This window comes from Phocoena sinus, chromosome 3 (genome assembly GCF_008692025.1).
Source record: "Phocoena sinus isolate mPhoSin1 chromosome 3, mPhoSin1.pri, whole genome shotgun sequence".
Classification (NCBI taxonomy): Eukaryota; Metazoa; Chordata; class Mammalia; order Artiodactyla; family Phocoenidae; genus Phocoena; species Phocoena sinus.
In genome coordinates this window covers 28,049,461-28,068,457 of record NC_045765.1, presented here as the reverse complement: position 1 = coordinate 28,068,457, position 18,997 = coordinate 28,049,461, and the positions used below count along the sequence as shown (strand labels likewise).

General features: G+C 46.1%; 1 long non-coding RNA gene across 2 annotated transcripts; it reads left to right on the top strand.

Moving 5' to 3' along the window:
* The first annotated feature begins 1,114 nt into the window (after positions 1-1,114).
* LOC116750468 lies at positions 1,115-10,502 on the top strand. 2 transcript variants are annotated; one of them, XR_004349031.1, is made up of 5 exons: positions 1,115-1,151; positions 2,084-2,293; positions 5,923-6,072; positions 8,701-8,797; positions 10,448-10,502. It is a non-coding gene; the product is annotated as an uncharacterized LOC116750468 (long non-coding RNA). The 2 variants fall into 2 exon arrangements; XR_004349030.1 differs by lacking the exon at positions 1,115-1,151 and having other exon boundaries at positions 1,467-2,293.
* Positions 10,503-18,997: the final 8,495 nt, after the last annotated feature.

Below are 18,997 nucleotides of genomic sequence, written 5' to 3'. Positions count from 1 at the left end.
TTGAGAGTTGGCAATGGAGGATTGAGCCTTATTGCACCTTCTTTGTGGAGGATATGACAAGGATTGTGAATAAGAACCGGAAGGGACACAAACGATCATTTAGGGAGCATGAACAAAGAGCTAGCTTGAAATAATATAATGATTAAGAGCTTAAACTTGAATTCACATCTTGGTTCTGCGATTTGGTTATAAATTTGGGCAAATTACTTCATCTCTCTGATTCTCATTGGGAACGATGATGCCTACATCTCATGGGATTGAGATGAAGATTGAGTTGAAAGAAGGCATATAAAGTGCTTACCTCGTTGCCTGTCGTAGAGATAGTGATCAGTAAGTGATGGCTATGTTTTTATTGCCATTGTTATCCTTACTGTAAAGATAAGGGAGAGAGATTAAGTATCTAGACTGTCCAAGGTAATTATTTAGGATTGGACCTGAGGTCTGATTGGTGCTTTATGGTTCCTTACCTTTTGTTATTTTGATCTCAGTTTCCACATTTGTTATTTAGAAATACATTTTTATTTATATTTTTTATAGAAACATTCTTCTGAGCTCCCAGATATGTGACCTGATAACTTAGAACCCTGAGTGGTAGACTTAACTTTCTTTTCCTCTTATTTTCCCCAAGTCATTCCATCCCACACAGAACACTCGATATTCTTGAATGGTCCTGTTTTCCCACGTTTTTTTGGAGTGAGAGCCATGACTTCTGATTGACTTGGCTTCAAAGAGTGTTCACTATCTCATATGATTCACCCGCTGCTTAAGTCTCGTGTGCAACCCTGTTGTCTACCAACAGATATTCCTGCCTCATTTGGTAGCATCTGCTTGGAAGTCAAAGGGGAAGGGATACCTGTGCCTTGTAATAGGCTGGCCATGAACCAAGAGGGAAGTGAGCTGGAAATGAGAGCCATAGGAATTTTTTTTTTTTTTTTTTTTTTTGCGGTACACGGGCCTCTCACTGTTGTGGCCTCTCCCGTTGCAGAGCACAGGCTCCGGATGCGCAGGCTCAGCGGCCATGGCTCACGGGCCCAGCTGCTCCGTGGCATGTGGGATCTTCCCGGACCGGGGCACGAACCCGTGTCCCCTGCATCGGCAGGTGGACTCTCAACCACTGCGCCACCAGGGAAGCCTGAGCCATAGGAATTTGGGTAAGTTTTTTGTTTTCGTTTTTTTGGCCGCGGGGCACGGCTTGTGGGATCTTAGTTCCCTGACCAGGGATTGAACCTGGGCCCATAGCAGTGAAAGCGTGGAGTCCTAACCACCGCACCGCCACACCAGGGAATTCCCTTGGGTAAGTTTTGGACACAGGCTTTTGCTAGTTTCTGTGGCCATACATGGATAACTTAGTTTAATTTAGCTTCAGTGTTAGGCTTGCATCTGTGTTGTCATGTGTGAGAAAAACACTGACCTTCAAATAGTGAGAATCCTAGCCTTAGATCAGTCATGGAATTTCTGTATGACCCTGGGAAAGTCCTTTCTCCGCTCTGAGTTCAAGTTACACATCTGTAAAATGAAACAATTGTTTGAGATTTCTTCCATCTCTGAATTGAGGTTCATTAACGTATGCCTCTTTTTTAGGAGCAGTAGGAGATAAGTTCAAGTTTTCCCCAGTGTTACTGAAACTGACAGGTCATCATGCTTCAGTTTCTGGCCAGAATCTTTCTTCTGCAGCCCCTGTTGGCTATCAGCCCTAATCCCTCCCTCCAGCACTGTCTGGTGAACTGCATTTTCTCTCTTCCCTAGCATGTCCTCAGAATCCTTCCGGCAGAGTGAGTGCAGGAGCTGCAAAGAACATCTAAAGGGTCCAAGGGAAGTTCTTGATCTGAGCACTTCCTGTCTCAATATTTATTGTCTACCAAACACAGTTAATCCGCCCCATCTTGCAGAGTGACAGAGGAGACCTGACACCTGCTCATTTTGCTTTTACTGAGTGGGTCTCCCTGGAGACAGGTGGTAGATTGCACCTACTGATGACGGTGAGGTCTCCTGGTATGAAGAAAACACACACACACAAACACACACACATTCTAGCTTCAAAGCCCAGACCAAGCTGGTAACAATGGGTTCTGTCTCTAATTAGATGGTCGAGAACATGCTCCAGTCAGTCCTTGAATCCACAGAATCAAACCAGCGTCTCATCGTGGGGAGCGTCATTAGTATGAGCGTCCTCGGCATCGTCATCATCATCACCATCACCATCACGCTAGTGGAAACACAGTTCTGTCCAACAAATAATAATTGAGCCTTGACTCTGTTCTGGACACTGGAATACATGCCGGGGGAGAGAGAGGTAAGAAAGAGAGAAACAATAATCAGTAGTCAACAATTCAGTAAACGAGAACAGGCTGTGATAAGTGATGTGAAGGAAGTAACCAGGTTGACGTGCTGGAGGGTGCCTGGGATTGCAGGAGAGGAGGAGGGCTGCACTTCAGCTTGGATGGTCAGAGAAGGCTTCTCTGAGGAGGCGGTGTATGAGCGGAGATCCCTGCAGATTGCTGGGGAGGACAGAGGTGTGGCTGGTACTGAAGGTCAGTTGGGTGGAGGGACAGAAGCAGAGCACGGGGAGTAGAGAGCAAGGGGTAAAGTGATCGGAGGTGGAGTTGCAGAGGTGGGCATGCTGGGCCTTGAGGACCACTGGAAGATTTTAAGCAGGGGAGTGAGATGATCTCTGATCTTAGAGGGCTACTCCGGCTGCTTCGTGAGAAATGGGTGGATTGGAGAGGTACCAGGACTTGTAAAGACTAGTCACCTCAGGCTCCTTCCCCTCCGTCCTGGCCCACATGCCGTCAGTTGCCAAGTGTGTGCTGGGAGCACTCCGGGAACTGTGCGAATGCTTGAATCCGTGTGGTGGCAGCAGAGAGAGAGAGAGAAGTGCTCAGATGCAGAACGTCCTTTAAGGAACACTTATGGAGCTCCTACAGTGCGCCAGGCACTGTTGTAGGGATGAGGGGTATGATGAAGAACAGGACAAAGCCCCCGTCCTCTTGGAGCTTATATTGCAATGGGGACATAGTCAGCAAGCAAGTAGACCGACGTAGAGTATTATATTCAGTAGTATAAATTAGATAGTATATGTAGATAGCATAAATGCTTATGAAGATAACAACGCAGGATGAGGGATCACGAGTGATGGGGTGTTTGAGAGATAGAGTGGTGGCTGAAGATGAATTAGATGAAGTGGATGGGGGGAGGGAAAGGGAGGCTTGAAGGGTAAGTTGTAGGGTTGGGGCTTGAGCTCTAGGGTGTACGGTAGTGTCACTTACAAAGAAGGGGAGCATGGGGAATAAATAAGCGGGACATCAAGGGTTCTGCCTTGGTCTTACTGATCCTCTAGGGCAGCGCTCCCCAATCTTGTTGGCACCAGGGACCGGTTTCGTGGAAGACAGTTTTTCCACGGTTTGGGGCGGGGAGGGGGATGGTCCAGGCGGCAGATGAAGCTTTGCTCACTCAGCCGCCGCTCACCTCCGGTTCCTAACAGGCCTTGGACCTGTACTGGTCCTTGGCCCAGGGGTTGGGGACCCCTGCTCTAGGGCCATCCTCTCCTCAGATGCGAGACACAACGCATGCTTTGTTATAGCAGTCAGCTTGTTTCAGTAGTTGACGGTTTGCATTTTAGAGGCACCCACAGCTTGGGTGTCACATACTCCTGCCCTGCCCAGGAATGAGTCCTGTCAGGTATTCCCCTGTGGGAACAGAGAAGAGCCTCTCTCTGGCGCTCTGCCCTGCCCGCTGATCCCCACCTCCTGGCTCAGTAACCTCAGCTAGTCCAGATAGGAGCTCGTCGTCCTCCCACCCCTTCTTCTCTTGCCCACTCACTTTCCTAAAGGCCCTGCCTCAGCTCATGGTACCAGCACCCACCCACTCGCCCAACACAGAAAGTTGGGAGTCATCCTGGCCTCCTCTCGACCCCTCACAGTCCACATCCAGCCAGTCACCCGGTCCTCTTGTTGTTACCCTCGCATCTACTCCTTCCTGTCTAACCTCACTGCTCTCGCCTGAGCACCAGCCTCTGCATTTGACATTTATACTCTTAAAGGTCCTTCCTGCCTCTTGGCTGACTTTATCCCATCTGGCCTCCTTACCGATGCCAGAGTGAGTTTTCTCAAAAGCAAACCAGACTGTATCATTTCCAGGGCTTAGAACCATGCCTCTCCCGCAGTATTGTCTTCAGGATAAAATCCCATCCTGGGACATAAGACCCATCGTGATTGGATGCTGGGAACCTCTTTAGCCGTATCTCTTGCCTCTCTGCACCCTTCATTATATGCTCTGATAAGACAAAACTGCTTATAGTAAACTGAGTACATGCTACTGCCCATTGCTGTTACCTCTTATGCATGTGTAAGCCTCTCTTCTTGAGTTCCCATTGAAAGCCTATTTATACTTTAAAACCCAACCCAGAAATCCCCTCCTCTGGAAAGACTTCCTTTCTATGCTACTTCTGGTCCCTGTACATGCTTCTATGTTTACCACTCATTGCATCATAACATAGCGGTCCATTTACTCACCTGTCTCTTTCAATACCAGATGAACTCTTTGAGGGCTAGGGTTGTGACTTATTCTGTTTGGTATCCGCAAGTCTAGCATGGGGTCTGATCCAGGAAGTTGGCTCACAAATGATTAAATTGGATGAGTTTGGGTTCAAGTCCTTCAGAGGCAACCTGGAAACTCATCCTTCTAGAAACTTCCAAAACCAATAATTACTGACAACAAAGGCAATTTAGTAGGAGAGAATCATTGTACTTTATGGGCGTAACACTGAAGAGCGTAGCACCCGGGAATCATCGTGTATTTCCTAACACCGTGTTTAATCGGGGACAGCTCTAATTATAGATGGACCTCTTCCTGGCCCTGGGACACCTACGCAAGTGTATTTATTTTTAAAGGTTTTGACCAAATTAGAGCAGAGTGCAATGGTTAAAAGCTAGACATCACAATCCAGCAGAACTAGGTCCTGATCTCTGATTGATTGTGTGAAGCTTTGGAGTGGTACTTTTTCCTCTCTGGGTCTTGGTTTCCTCATCTGTAAAATGAGGATAAAGATGGCTCCCATGCCTTCAGCCTTTGTGAAGACGAAATGACTTCCTGCATCTAAAGTGCTTGATACAGTCGCTGGCCATGACAGCTCGGGTGGTGACTCCTGCAGAGACAAAGCATTCACGCTGATATTCAAGCTGCCATTTAAATGTCTCTTCTGCGCTCACTACCGTATGGTATGCAAGGTGCCTGTTTGACATCTTAGAAAACTTTAGGACTTTTGTTCATAGCATTCATTGTGACACTGTTTGCGTCATATTTCGTCTGACTTCCTGACTCAGCTCAGAAAGATCCCAGAGGACAAGGACTGTGTTTTTTAATCCTTAACTCTTAGCACAGTTCCTGACACAGAGAAAGCTCTCATTGAATATTTGAATGACTGAGCAAGTCTTTCTTACTAGCATGCTATCTTGGCATGGGGTATTTGTGTGTGTGTGTGTGTGCGTGTGCGTGTATGTGTTAGGGGGGCTATTTGGTGAGGTTAGAAGTGAAAGCACTGATAGAAAGCCCATGGTGATGGAGAATGGGGGCAGATTCCGGTTAGGGAGCTCTGCACCAGTATAATTAGAGATTAAGAGCACATAAGGACAGGCCCCAGCATCACAGGATTTTTCAGGCTGTCACTGCCTTAGGCTGTGAGGCCAGTGTGTATAATAAAAATAGTTTGCACAGTTCTGCTTTGGAAATCAGGACTCTGACTGAGAGCTTAGCCAACTAGCCAGCAAGAATAGCTTTCTGGAGCTTGGAGCCTCATGAAAATTCCAAAACCAGGGAATAATAAAAAAAAAAATAGGTTTGTTTGCTGGCTTTGAAAAACTGCATTAAAAAAAAAAAGCAAAAAACCTTCTCAGTATTCTCTTCATCTGCAATACAAATTATCAGACACTTCCTGTGCACCAGCCCACAGAAGAGAGGAAGAGGGAGCCAGGAATAAAGCAGGTGCTTCACAGGAAGTCATCGGCTAAGGCATGAAGAAGAGTAAGGAGTACGGTGTGGTCGCCAGACGAATGCTAATCTAAGCGTGGGGCACAGGTGAGTGCCGACACCACCCGTTTGTGGTTAGCTCCCCATTCGATAGGGAGCTTGCCACAGAACGTAATACGTCCACGACATCACTAGGCACACTGCAGTTCAGCCGCTCTTTTTTTCATAGCAAGATATGCTCAGTGAAAGTAGCGTTGTATTCTTCCCTGTTTTGGTGCAATCCGTCACTGCCTTAGGCTTGGACCGCTAACAGACAGTTCTCTGACCAGCTGCTCTGAGCAGCGCTGGGCTAGAGCATGGACTTCAAAATCAGTCAGACTCAGCTCTGCTGCTTAAGCGAGTCTCCTGAGCTGTCTGAGCTTTGGATTCCAAGTCTGCAAAATGGAGAGTCATTCATTCAAAACAAAGTTTGAGCACACACTGTATACTAGGCACTGTTCTGTGAGTTGAGGATATTGCAGTGACCCTGGCTGATAGGATTCCTGCTTTCATGGGGCCTACAGATAAAGAAGTGAGACAATTACAGCTTATGATAAGGGCTGTTAAGAAAGTCAACTGACTCTTTGATGTGTGTGTAACAGATTGGACGGTTAGGGAGGTTTAAGAAGGAATCAGCTGTGCGAAGAACTCAAGAAAGAGTGCTCTAAGCAGAGGCGAGAGCAAGTGCAAAGGCTCTGAGGCATGCTGGGGGAAACAAGAAGATGGCCAGCGTGCCTGGAGTGGAATGAGGGAGGGGAGGTAGAGCATGGGGAGAGGTGAGGTCAGAGAGGATCCAGTTCATGCAAGGCTTAGTAGGGCACAGGGAAGAGTTTGGATTCCATTCTAGAAGCAATGTGATACCATTGGAGGGTTTTAAAACAAAGTTTTTTTTCTGAACCATGTTAAAGAGTTTGGACTTTGTTCAAAGGACAACAGGGACCCACCAAAGATTTAAAAGCCTGAGAGTGTCAGGATTAGAAGCACATTTTATAAAGTTTACTTGGGCTGTGGTAAAGATAGCAGTTAGGTGGGACTAGAGGCAAAGAGACCAGGGCTTCCCCATTGGCGCAGTGGTTGAGAGTCCGCCTGCCGATGCAGGGGACACGGGTTCATGCCCCGGTCTGGGAAGATCCCAAATGCCGCGGAGTGGCTAGGCCCGTGAGCCATGGCCGCTGGGCCTGCGCGTCCGGAGCCTGTGCTCCGCAACGGGAGAGGCCACAACAGTGAGAGGCCCGCGTACAGCAAAAAAAAAAAAAAAAAAAAAAAAAGAGACCAGCTCGGGGAAGACATTCTGGTAGTGGAATGAGTGAAGAAGTGTAAGAATGACCGAATTAACATCCTTAACTGGATCGCAAGCTTCCTTATGTCATGAGCCTCACCGCCTCTTGCTTTGGATGTTCTGTGGCATGAACTTTAGGTCTTTGTGAAAGCCAGTTTTTAATTAACATTCAACTAGCTGAATTGACTAGCTAACATGAAATCAAACTAGATCCTCCATCCCCTCTTCAGAAACTGACTGCTTGTGTACAGCGCTGGTCTTGTCCATGGTATAGAAGTCTATCTCCTTTACCTTGTCCTCCTCTCACCTCTCACTTCATACCCACTGATGCTCAAGTCTAGGTGAGCCTATTTCCAACAGCAACTGTACTAGAGGGATTTCCATCTGGAACCAAACAAATGCCTAAGCCCTATTTGGAATGCGTATTTCCACAGTCATCCAGCCAGTGTTGCACAAGGCAAACTGGCACTTGGTCAGCCTGCTTAAAAGAGCTCTTACATGAGAGGTGGGCTGTTCATCACCAGAGACCTTGCTAGCCATCATGTTGGCAACAATGATGAGAGCTGTTTATTGAGCAACTACCAGGCACTGGGCTAAGGGATTTACGTTTATTCTCTGATTTTAAACCTCACAACAACCTTATATGATAGGTGTTCTTAACGAACTCTATTTTAATGAGAAAGGAACTGGGAATCAGAGAGGCTAGGTAGCTTATCTAATGTCATACAACTCATCGGATGCCGACCAGGATTTGAACGTAGTTCTTGCTGATTCCAAAGCCTTGTGTCATTTTAATAGTAAATTTTAATTTATTTTTTTATTTTAGTGACTCCTTATAATTTTTAAAGTTATTTATGCTCATTGTCACACATTCCAACAATTTGAGATTATATAAACTACTGAAAGTATTTGTTCTGGTTATCGATTGCTGTGTAACAAATCACTCCAAAGCTTAGTGGCTTCAAAACATTCATTTAATTGTTACCTCACGTGGTTCTGGGACTTGACCGGGCTCAGCTAGTTGTGTCTCCCCCACTGTCTGTCATCTGGTTGTGGTCAGATATCAGCTAGGGCTGGAGTCATCTTAAAGCGTTTCTTACCCTCAGGCCTGGCCCCTGAGGCTGACTGGGATCTCCCTGGGACTATCTGCTGGAACACATACACTTGGCCTCTCCCTGTGGCCTGGGCTCCCTCAAAGTGTGATAGGTGGGATCCAAAAGGAAACGGAAGGAAGTAGAAGCTGCTCATCTCTAAAGGCCTGGGCCAGAAACGGGCACAGGGCCACTTCTGCTATTTTCTATGGATCAAGCCAAGATTGAGGGGAAGGAGACATTCCATGAACGTCAAAGAATTTGGAGGCCATATTTAAAAACTGCCAGTCTGCTTCTGACCACAAATTATTTCTTTTCCTCTTTCAGCAAAATGAACTTGTTCCATCACGAGATGCTCCCAAACTTCTCATGCCATCAGGTTCAGGCTTGAAGTCCAGGATCTCGTCTTTGGTATCATTTCCAGGTATGACTGGAGGTGCCTTGAGTGTGGTTTCTTAGTTACAGCTCTTCAAGAATGAGTCTTTTTTTTTTAATGAATTAAAAAAAATAATTTATTTATTTATTTATTTTTGGCTGCATTGGGTCTTCGCTGCTGCGCACGGGCTTTCTCCAGTTGTGGCGAGCAGGGGCTACTCTTCGTTGCGGTGCATGGGCTTCTCATTGCAGTGGCTCCTCTTGTTGCGGAGCACGGGCTCTAGGCGCACAGGCTGCAGTAGTTGTGGCATGCAGGCTCAGTAGTTGTGGCTCATGGGCTTAGTTGCTCTGTGGCACGTGGGATCTTCCCAGACCAGGGCTCAAACCCGTGTCCCCTCCATTGGCAGGCATATTCTTAACCACTGTACCACGGGGAAGCCCAGGAATGAGTATTGATCTGAGTATCTGTGAAGTAAAAAGATAACTTATCTGTCTTCCATACCTAACATCCATCTGTGGGCTAGGCATCTGAATGCTGCAGTAAATGTATTGTGGGTTCCTTGATTAGGGTCCAGTTCTAGTCAATGTTTCTCTGCAGCTCTGCCTGTTACCCGCAAACTGGGTTTACCTCTTGGTGGATGTGGAAGCCAAATGACACAACCAAGTCAAAGAGTGGGAGAAGGAAGGATTTATTACTTGCAGTAAGCAAGGAGAACATCTGGGATCTTCCCCAAGGCAAAACTGGGGAAGTTTTAAGCTAAGGGTATATACATATTCATGAAGGGGCTTGAGCAGAGAATTCAGCCTAGAATTGGGGCAAAGGTTGACAGAGCTTGAGTTGATTGAAGTCAGGAGGGTCAGGAAAGGTCAATATTATCATTCCTTAGGTTCTGACCAGCCTGGGGTCTTAGCATGTAGTTACCATCCTCCATCTGGGTGGGGGGCCTTAGTTCCTACAGCACTCACAGCTATGTATCAGATTGTTATGTATCTCCTTCTCTTTTCGTTCAAACTGATTCTAAAAAAACTTTGAGGATTTTTATGATTTTTACTGGAGTTCCTTGCATGGGGAAAAAAACCATGACACAAATCTTTTTGGCTCCTGTAAGTCCTTTTCTACCTTGGATGCCTTTTCAAAACCACTGTGGGACAGTGCCCTTAAGAATCTCAGAAATCCTGTTGTTTATGGAGATAGGAAGGCACACCCTTAAGCTCTTTAGAAGGATTTTGTCTGTTTGGAATGGTTAATGAGGTACCTTCTTAAACCTCTCTGAGCTCTTAACAAAAGATGCAATGCTCATCCTTTGCTGGAAAACCATTTTAATTTGAGAATAGTTTGCCCTCTGGAGAAGCTGGGAGTGAGAAGTAGTTTTATTTTCAAACCCAGAAACCACTGGCTTTTACATAACCTCTGCGTTCTGCTTGAAAACCAAAAAAGTTCCTTTTTTTAGCTTCTCTCTCTTCTTTGTATTTTACTAGAGGCAGGTTGGTCAGATCATCATGTTTATGAGGTATGTTTCCTACTTTTTGGCATTACAGCAGACAACAGTGTCAAACTTTCTGAAACCGTGCACCTCAGATTGGGACCTGAACCCACACAGCCGAGACTTGAACCTGGCCAAAACCCACAGCCTTCTAACTGAGATCAGTTTCAGGGCTTAATGAAGCTCAGGTTCTTTTTTTTTTTTTTTTTTTGCAGTACGAAGGCCTCTCACTGTTGTGGCCTCTCCCAGTGTGGAGCACAGGCTCTGGATGCACAAGCTCAGCGGCCATGGCTCATGGGCTCAGCCGATCCGCGGCACGTGGGATCTTCCCGGACCGGGGCACGAACCCGTGTCCTCTGCATCGGCAGGCGGGCTCTCAACCGCTGCGCCACCAGGGAAGCCCGAAGCTGAGATTCTTGATGTCTCATTGTAGAAAGAATTCAGTGAGAGACAAAGTGATAGGTAAGAAATGGATTTATTTAGAGAGAAACATACTCCACAGACAGATTATGGGCCATCTCAGAAGGCGAGAGTGGCCTTGGGAGAAACACACGCCACAGACAGAGTGTGGGCCACCTCAGAAGGTGAGAAAGGCAGCAGGGTATGGGGGTTGTCAGTTTTTATAGTGGTGGGTAATTTCATAGACTAATGAGTGGGCGGAGCATTCCAGCTATTTCGGGAAGGGGCGGGGATTGCCGGGGATTGGGCCACCGCCCACTTTTTGATCCTTATGGTTGATCTTGGAACTGTCATGGCGCCTGTGGGTGTGTCATTTAGCTTGCTGATGTGAGCGTATACTGAAGCTCAAGGTCTAGTGGAAGTCGACTTGTCCACCATCTTGCACCCATTTTGTTCTAATCAGTTTATATCATATCCTCGGGCTATGTCATTCTTTCAAAGCTTGTGCCCTGCCTCCCTCCCACCTGTTTCATTTCCCCCACCCACAAGGGTCCCGTTTTGCTCATGGTCCTTAGGCTTGACAAGGCTCATTTAGCCAGTTCTCTGTCAGAGTCTCTCGTGAAGTTGCAGTCGTCTGGCTGCGGCCAGAGTCATCTTGAAGAATGGCCCAGGCTACACCCATCTAATCCCTCCTCTGGGAATTATCACTGGGGTATTGACAGAGGATGCCAGTTAACTAAGGGCAGCCAAGCCGAGAGACATGGGGACTTTTAGAGTCAAAGTGGGGCTGAGCGTAGTATATTACTAGACTATATGCAAGACAGTTAAGAAGAAAGTCATCTTTTGGGAGAGAAAACAGAGGTAGAGATGACAGCACTGGGCACTCTGATTCCTGGTGGCTTTCTAAGCCCATATTGTTTCCATAATACCTTTGCAGTCTCACCATAAACTTCCATTTTGACTTGATTCTGAAACAGGAGGGAAGGAGGCAGTCCACAACCTTTGAAAGAATGACATAGCCCGAGGACAATGTTTCCACATGTTTCCAAAAGGGCCCCAGGCGGGTAGAGGTGGGCAAAATCCCAGTTGCAAATCCCCACTTTAGATAAAAAGCAGACATTTTTGCATAAAACTACAGACCCCAACGTTGACCTCTGCATCTGACTTCCCAATCCATCTGACTCCTTTCCCCTGGGTTTTTGCCTCCAAAACTAAATGGCATCAGGAGGAAGTAGGTACCAATGCCAATTTTATAATGTTGACACTGAAGAAAGGAAAATCTGCATAGCCCCCTCCTCCCTTCCTCTCTGAGGCCAAGCCCAATCCTGCCTGTTTAATTACCTCCAGTGATTTCGGCATTAACTAGGTCTGCTGATCCACCCTGGTGTGAAGAACAACAGTCTTGACCAGATCTGATAGTGCAGAGAAATCGGAACCTTTCCCTAGTACCTTTCATGTGGGTCCCAGCTTGGGTTGAGGGTCATGGCTTTGGTGCGTCATAGTTGGAACACATTTGGCATTGGCATTGGCATTGTCTGAGGGTGAGGAAGGGATTCTGTTTCCACCGGTTGCTGTACAGTATCACAGTGGGTCATGGGCATAGCAGTCTGATTAGTGTAGAAACTGAATTTGCATGGCAAGAACATGATTTATCCGTAGAACTATAAAAGTATCTTAGTTTTCCAAAAAGTCCTTTGTTTATACTTTATATAATTTTGAGAAAGAATCAGTTGTCCTTGTTAAATATTATGGTGATGATGATAATGATTTCATCTGGGGTAGTGGCTTTCTCCTGGCCCTCTGCTATCAGAGCCTGTGGGGCAGGACGGGCCTGGCTCTCTGATCCTCTGTCTTACTACTTTTTTGTTTTTGGCCGCATTGGGTCTGCATTGCTGCACGCGAGCTTACTCTACTTGTGGTGAGCAGGGGCTACTCTTCGTTGCGGTGTGTGAGATTCTCATTGCGGTGGCTTCTCCTGTCGCAGAGCATGGGCTCTAGGCATGCGGACTTCAGTAGTTGCAGCACGTGGGCTCAGTAATTGCAGCATGCAGGCCCTAGAGCGCGCAAGCTTCAGTAGTTGCGGTGCGTGGGCCCAGTAGTTGTGGCTCTCAGGCTGTAGTGCACAGGCTCAGTAGCTGTGGTGCGTGGGCTTAGTTGCCCTGCGGCATGTGGGATCTTCCCAGACCAGGGATCGAACCTGTGTCCCCTGCATTGGCAGGCAGATTCTTAACCACTGTGCTACCAGGGAAGTCCTGTCTTACTACTTTCTCTCTTGCTCCTTTACCTGCCTTCTGCTGTTCTTTGACTACCAAGCTCCTACAAGGCCTTTTTTTTGTTTTTAATTGAAATACAGAATATAGTTGATTTACAACGCTGTATTAGTTTCAGGTATACAGCAAAGTGAGAGATTGGTGCAAGATGGCGGAGTAGGACGTGTGCTCACTCCTTGCGAGAGCACTGGAAACAACGAACTGCTGAACAGTCATTGACAGGAAGACACTGGAACTCACCAAAATAGATACCCCACATCCAAAGACAAAGGAGAAGCCACAGTGAGACGGTAGGAGGGCGCAATCACATTCAAATCAAATCCCATAACTGCTGGGTGGATGACTCACAAACTGGAGAACCTTTATACCACAGAAGTCCACCCACTGGAGTAAAGGTTCTGAGACTCATGTCAGGCTTCCCAACCTGGGGGTCCGGCAACGGGAGGAGGAATTCCTAGAGAATCAGACTTTGAAGAAGAGAGGGATTTGATTGCAGGACTTCGACAGGACTGGGGGAAACGGAGACTCCACTGTTGGAGGGCACACACAAAGTAGTGTGTGCATAGGGACGCTGGGTAAGGAGCAGTGACCCCGTAGGAGACTGAACCAGACCTACCTGCTAGTGTTGGAGGGTCTCCTGCAGAGGTGGGGTGTGGCTGTGGCTCATCGTGGGGACAAGGACACTGGCAGCAGAAGTTCTGGGAAGTGCTCCTTGGCGTGAGCCCTCCCAGAGTCTGCCATTAGCCCCACCAAAGAGGGGTAGGCTCCAGTGCTGGGTCACCTCAGGCCAAACAACCAACAGGGAGGGAACCCAGCCCACCCATCAGCAGACAAGCAGATTAAAGTTTTACTGAGCTCTGCCCACCAGAGCAACACCCAGCTCTACCCACCACTAGTCCCTCCCATCAGGAAGCTTGCACAAGCCTTTTAGATAACCTCATCCACCAGAGAGCAGACAGCAGAAGCAAGAAGAACTACAATTCTGCAGCCTGTGGAGGGAAAACCACATTCATAGAAAGATATACAACATGAAAAGGCAGAGGACTTTGTACCAGATGAAGGAACAAGATAAAACCCCAGAAAAAACAACTAAATGAAGTGGAGATAGGCAACCTTCCAGAAGAAGAATTCAGAATAATGATAGTGAAGATGATCCAGGACCTCTGAAAAAGAATGGAGGCAAAGATCGAGAAGATGCAAGAAATGTTTAACAAAGACCTAGAAGAGTTAAAGAACAAACAGAGATGAACAATACAATAACTGAAATGAAAAATACACTAAAAGGAATCAATAGCAGAATAACTGAGGCAGAAAAATGGCTAAGTGACCTGGAAGACAGAATGGTGGAATTCACTGCCACAGAACAGAATAAAGAAAAAAGAGTGAAAAGAAATGAAGACAGCTTAAGAGACCTCTGGGACAACATTAAACACCACAACATTCGCATTATAGGGGTCCCAAAAGGAGAAGAGAGAGAGAAAGGACCAGAGAAAATATTTGAAGAGATTATAGTCGAAAACTTCCCTAACATGGGAAAGGCAAGAGCCACCCAAGTCCAGGAAGCGCAGAGAGTCCCAGGCAGGATAAACCCAAGGAGAAACATGCCTAGACACATAATAATCAAATTGACAAAAATTAAAGACAAAGAAAAATTATTGAAAGCAGCAAGGGAAAAACGACAAATAACATACAAGGGAACTCCCATAAGGTTAACAGCTGATTTCTCAGCAGAAACTCTACAAGCCAGAAGGGAGTGGCATGATATATTTAAAGTGATGAAAGGGAAGAACCTACAACCAAGATTACTCTACCTGGCAAGGATCTCATTCAGATTCGATGGAGAAATCAAAAGCTTTACAGACAAGCAAAAGCTAAGAGGATTCAGCACCACCAAACCAGCTCTACAACAAATGCTAAAGGAACTTCTCTAAGTGGGAAACACAAGAGAAGAAAAAGACCAACAAAAACAAACCCATAACAATTAAGAAAATGGTAATAGAAACATACATATCAATAATTACCTTAAATGTGAATGGATTAAATGCTCCAACCAAAAGACACAGGCTCGCTAAATGGATACAAAAACAAGACCTATATATATGCTGTCTACAGAGACCCATTTCAGACCTAGGGACACATACAGACTGAAAGTGAGGGGATGGAAAAAGATATTCCATGCAAATGGAAATCAAAAGAAAGCTGGAGTAGCAATACTCATATCAGATAAAATAGACTTTAAAATAAAGACTGTTACAAGAGAGAAGGAAGGACACTACATAATGATCAAGGGATCAATCCAAGAAGAAGATATAACAATTATAAATATATATGCACCCAACATAGGAGCACCTCAATACATAAGGCAACTGCTAACAGCTATAAGAGAGGAAATCGACAGTAACACAATAACAGTGGGGGACTTTAACACCTCACTTACACCAATGGACAGACCATCCAAAGAGAAAATTAGTAAGGAAACACAAGCTTTAAATGACAGAATAGAACAGATAGATTTAATTGATATTTATAGGACATTCCATCCAAAAACAGCAGATTACACTTTCTTCTCAAGTGCACATGGAACATTCTCCAGGATTGATCACATCTTGGGTCACAAATCAAGCCTCAGTAAATTTAAGAAAATTCAAATCATATCAGGCATCTTTTCTGACCACAACGCTATGAGATTAGAAATCAACTACAGGGAAAAAAATGTAAAAAACACAAACAAATGGAAGCTAAACAATACGTTATTAAATAACCAAGAGATCACTGAAGAAATCAAAGACGAAATAAAAAAATACCTAGAGACAAATGACAGTGAAAACATGATGATCCAAAACCTATGGGATGCAGCAAAAAGAGTTCTAAGAGGGAAGTTTATAGCAATACAAGCCTACGTCAAGAAACAAAAATCTCAAACAATCTAACCTTACACCTAAAGGAACTAGAGAAAGAAGAACAAACAAAACCCAAAGTTAGTAGAAGGAAAGAAATCATAAAGATCAGAGCAGAAATAAATGAAATAGAAACAAAGAAAACAGTAGCAAAGATCAATAAAACTAAAAGCTAGTTCTTTGAGAAGATCAACAAAATTAATAAACCTTTTAGCCAGACTCAAGAAAAAATGGGAGAGAACTGAAATCAATAAAATTTGGAATGAAAAAGAAGTTACAAGAGACACTGCAGAAATACAAAGCATCCTAAGAGACTACTACAAGCAACTCTATGCCAATAAAATGGACAACCTGGAAGAAATAGACAAATTCTTAGAAAGGTATAAGCTTCCAAGACTGAACCAGGAAGAAATAGAAAATATGAACAGACCAATCACAATTAATGAAATTGAAACTGTGTTTAAAAATCTTCCAACAGGGCTTCCCTGGTGGTGCAGTGGTTGAGAGTCCGCCTGCCGATGCAGGGGACACGGGTTCGTGCCCCGGTCGGGAAGATCTCACGTGCCGCGGAGTGACTGGGCCCGTGAGCCGTGGCCGCTGAGCCTGCGCGTCCGGAGCCTGTGCTCCACAACAGGAGAGGCCACAACAGTGAGAGGCCCGCGTACCGCAAAAAAAAAAAAAAAAAAAAAAAAAAAAAAAAAAAGAAGTGAGAGCCTTGTCACTAGAGCTGTGTGATTCTAGGAGGCTGGACTGACCCTGCCAGTAATGTTAAGCGGGTTTGGGGGGGTGGGGAACAGATTTGGACTGAATTTGAGTTCCATCTCTATTTTGGGAGTTTCTGATTGAATGCAGAATGTTTGGAAATATTGTTCAGCCTGGAATACGTGTAAATAGGAACTTGCAGTGTTTGTATTCTATCTTTATTTTTATAATAATCCTATGTTTTGTAAGCAGAAGAAAATAAAAGAAAATTTTTTTTTTTTTTTCTTTTGCTGTACGTGGGCCTCTCACTGTTGTGGCCTCTCCCCTTGCGGAGCACAGGCTCCGGACGCGCAGGCTCAGCAGCCATGGCTCACGGGACCAGCCGCTTTGCGGCATGTGGGATCTTCCCAGATCAGGGCACGAACCCGTGTCCCCTGCATCGTCAGGCGGACTCTCAACCACTGCGCCACCAGGGAAGCCCTAAAAGAAAATTTTAAGGAGAAAAAAAGGTGTGCCCTTGTAAGGACCATGTCTTTTGCACCCCTCTGGCTCCAGTGCTAGAACCGGGGCAGCAGAAGCTGGGTAGCCTGGTGATGAAAAGCAAAGGCCCTGGAGCCTAACCCTGGGCCTGTTACTTGCTGGATGAGTGACCTTGGGCTTCACCCCACGAGGCTATGTCCTGTCTATAACATGGGGATCCTGTTACCTGCTGCTTAGGGTTGACCTGTGGATTGACCATAAGGTGTGGGAAGCACCTGTCTGACACGTGGATTGTGCTCAGTAAACGGTAGCTGTTATTATCAGAGAACCTCAGCAATCACCCTGCTGACGCCATTTCAGAGAGGAGCTCAGGGTGAGATGTGAGGAGGAGAAGGTGTGACAGTTGCAGAGACTGGATTCTGCTCTGGCCACAGGACACAATGAATGCCTTGTCTCTTGCTGCTTCTGTGTTTTTTTTTGGGGGGGGTGGAGAATTCTAGTTTTTTCTTTCCTGGATAAGTTGCATGTGTCTTATGTCAGGGTGCTAGAAGCCAAGTCTGGGACAGGAATAGGGGCATTGTTCAAGTGATTTATTGGAGTCAGTGCTCTCAGGAAAAGGAGAGTGAGCAGGGCCAGCTATGTAATTTGTGGGATCCAGAGCAAAATGAAAATGGGGGGGCCCTTCGTTCAAAACAAAAAGGGAAAAGTGCTGCTGAAGATACTAACTTATAAAACCTTTTCCTGGGACTTCCCTGGTGGCACAGTGGTTGAGAATCTGTCTGCCAGTGCAGGGGACACGGGTTCAATCCCTGGTCCGGGAAGATCCCACATGCCGCGGAGCAACTAAGCCCGTGTGCCACAACTACTGAGCCTGGGTGCCACAACTACTGAAGCCCGTGTGCCTAGGGCCTGTGCTCCGCAGCAAGAGAAGCCACCGCAGTGAGAAGCCCGCACACCACAATGAAGAGTAGCCCCCGCTCACCACAACTACAGAAAGCCCGTGTGCAGCAACGAAGACCCAACGCAACCAAAAACTAAATATAATAAATAAAATTGGTTCTTTAACAAACAAACAAAAAAACAAAAACCTTTTCCTTTCTTCCACAATCTCTCTCTTAACCTGCCGTGTTTTTTTTTTTAATCTGGTATTTAATGTAGTTCTAAGTAAAGGAAAATGTAAAATTTAAATTTAATAAATTTTACCATTCCTCTTTATCTTGTGCAATGCCAATTTAAATGCAAATATCAGAGTGTTTAACTTGGATGTGGAATCACCAGAATGACACAATTTGTTTTTTTATGGCTCATCCCCAGAAGGTGCCTCCAGTTAGTCAGAAGAGACGAACACAAGCCAGACTCAAGAAGGCTGGAAGGAGGGTGCATGAGGCATAAGGATGCGCTGAGCACCTGATGTGCCGTGTCCTGGCTGGGGAAGTTGTGCCGGGAATCTTCCCTTCTCACAGGCCACCTTCTCCAACGCTCAGTGGAAGGAAATCCTAAGGGTTCACCAACCTCCGTGCTGGGATGTCTAGGTACCTGCATTGGGAGTAGGTGAGAGGCTTGTTCTTGCCCAGTGCCAGCTGAGTGTGCCAAGGGCAGGGACAGCTGCCACCAAGCCCTGCCCCGGGGAGCCTGTGTGCCTGTCCCTACCTTTCCCTGTGCCTGCTCTCAGGCCGCTGCCAGGAGTGGAGGGCCGCAGCAGTCACTGGAGGGGTCAGGGAGGGAGAGGCTGCGCAGAATGTGGGGTTTCAGGAGGTAAAGGAGGTGAGGAGGCAGTGGGAGATGGCACTGCCTCTGAGCCAAGCCTCCAAGTGCCTGTGTATCTCTCTTGTCTTAACTTACATAGGACTTCCTTTACAAAGCAGATTCAAAGAAAAATTAAGAATTTCAAGTTGGCAAGTGCAATTAAGAATTTCAAGATGGTGGGAATTCCCTGGTCGTCCAGTGGTTAGGACTCCGCGCTTTCACTGCCGAGGGTATGGGCTTTATCTCTTGTTGGGGAACTAAGATACTGCAA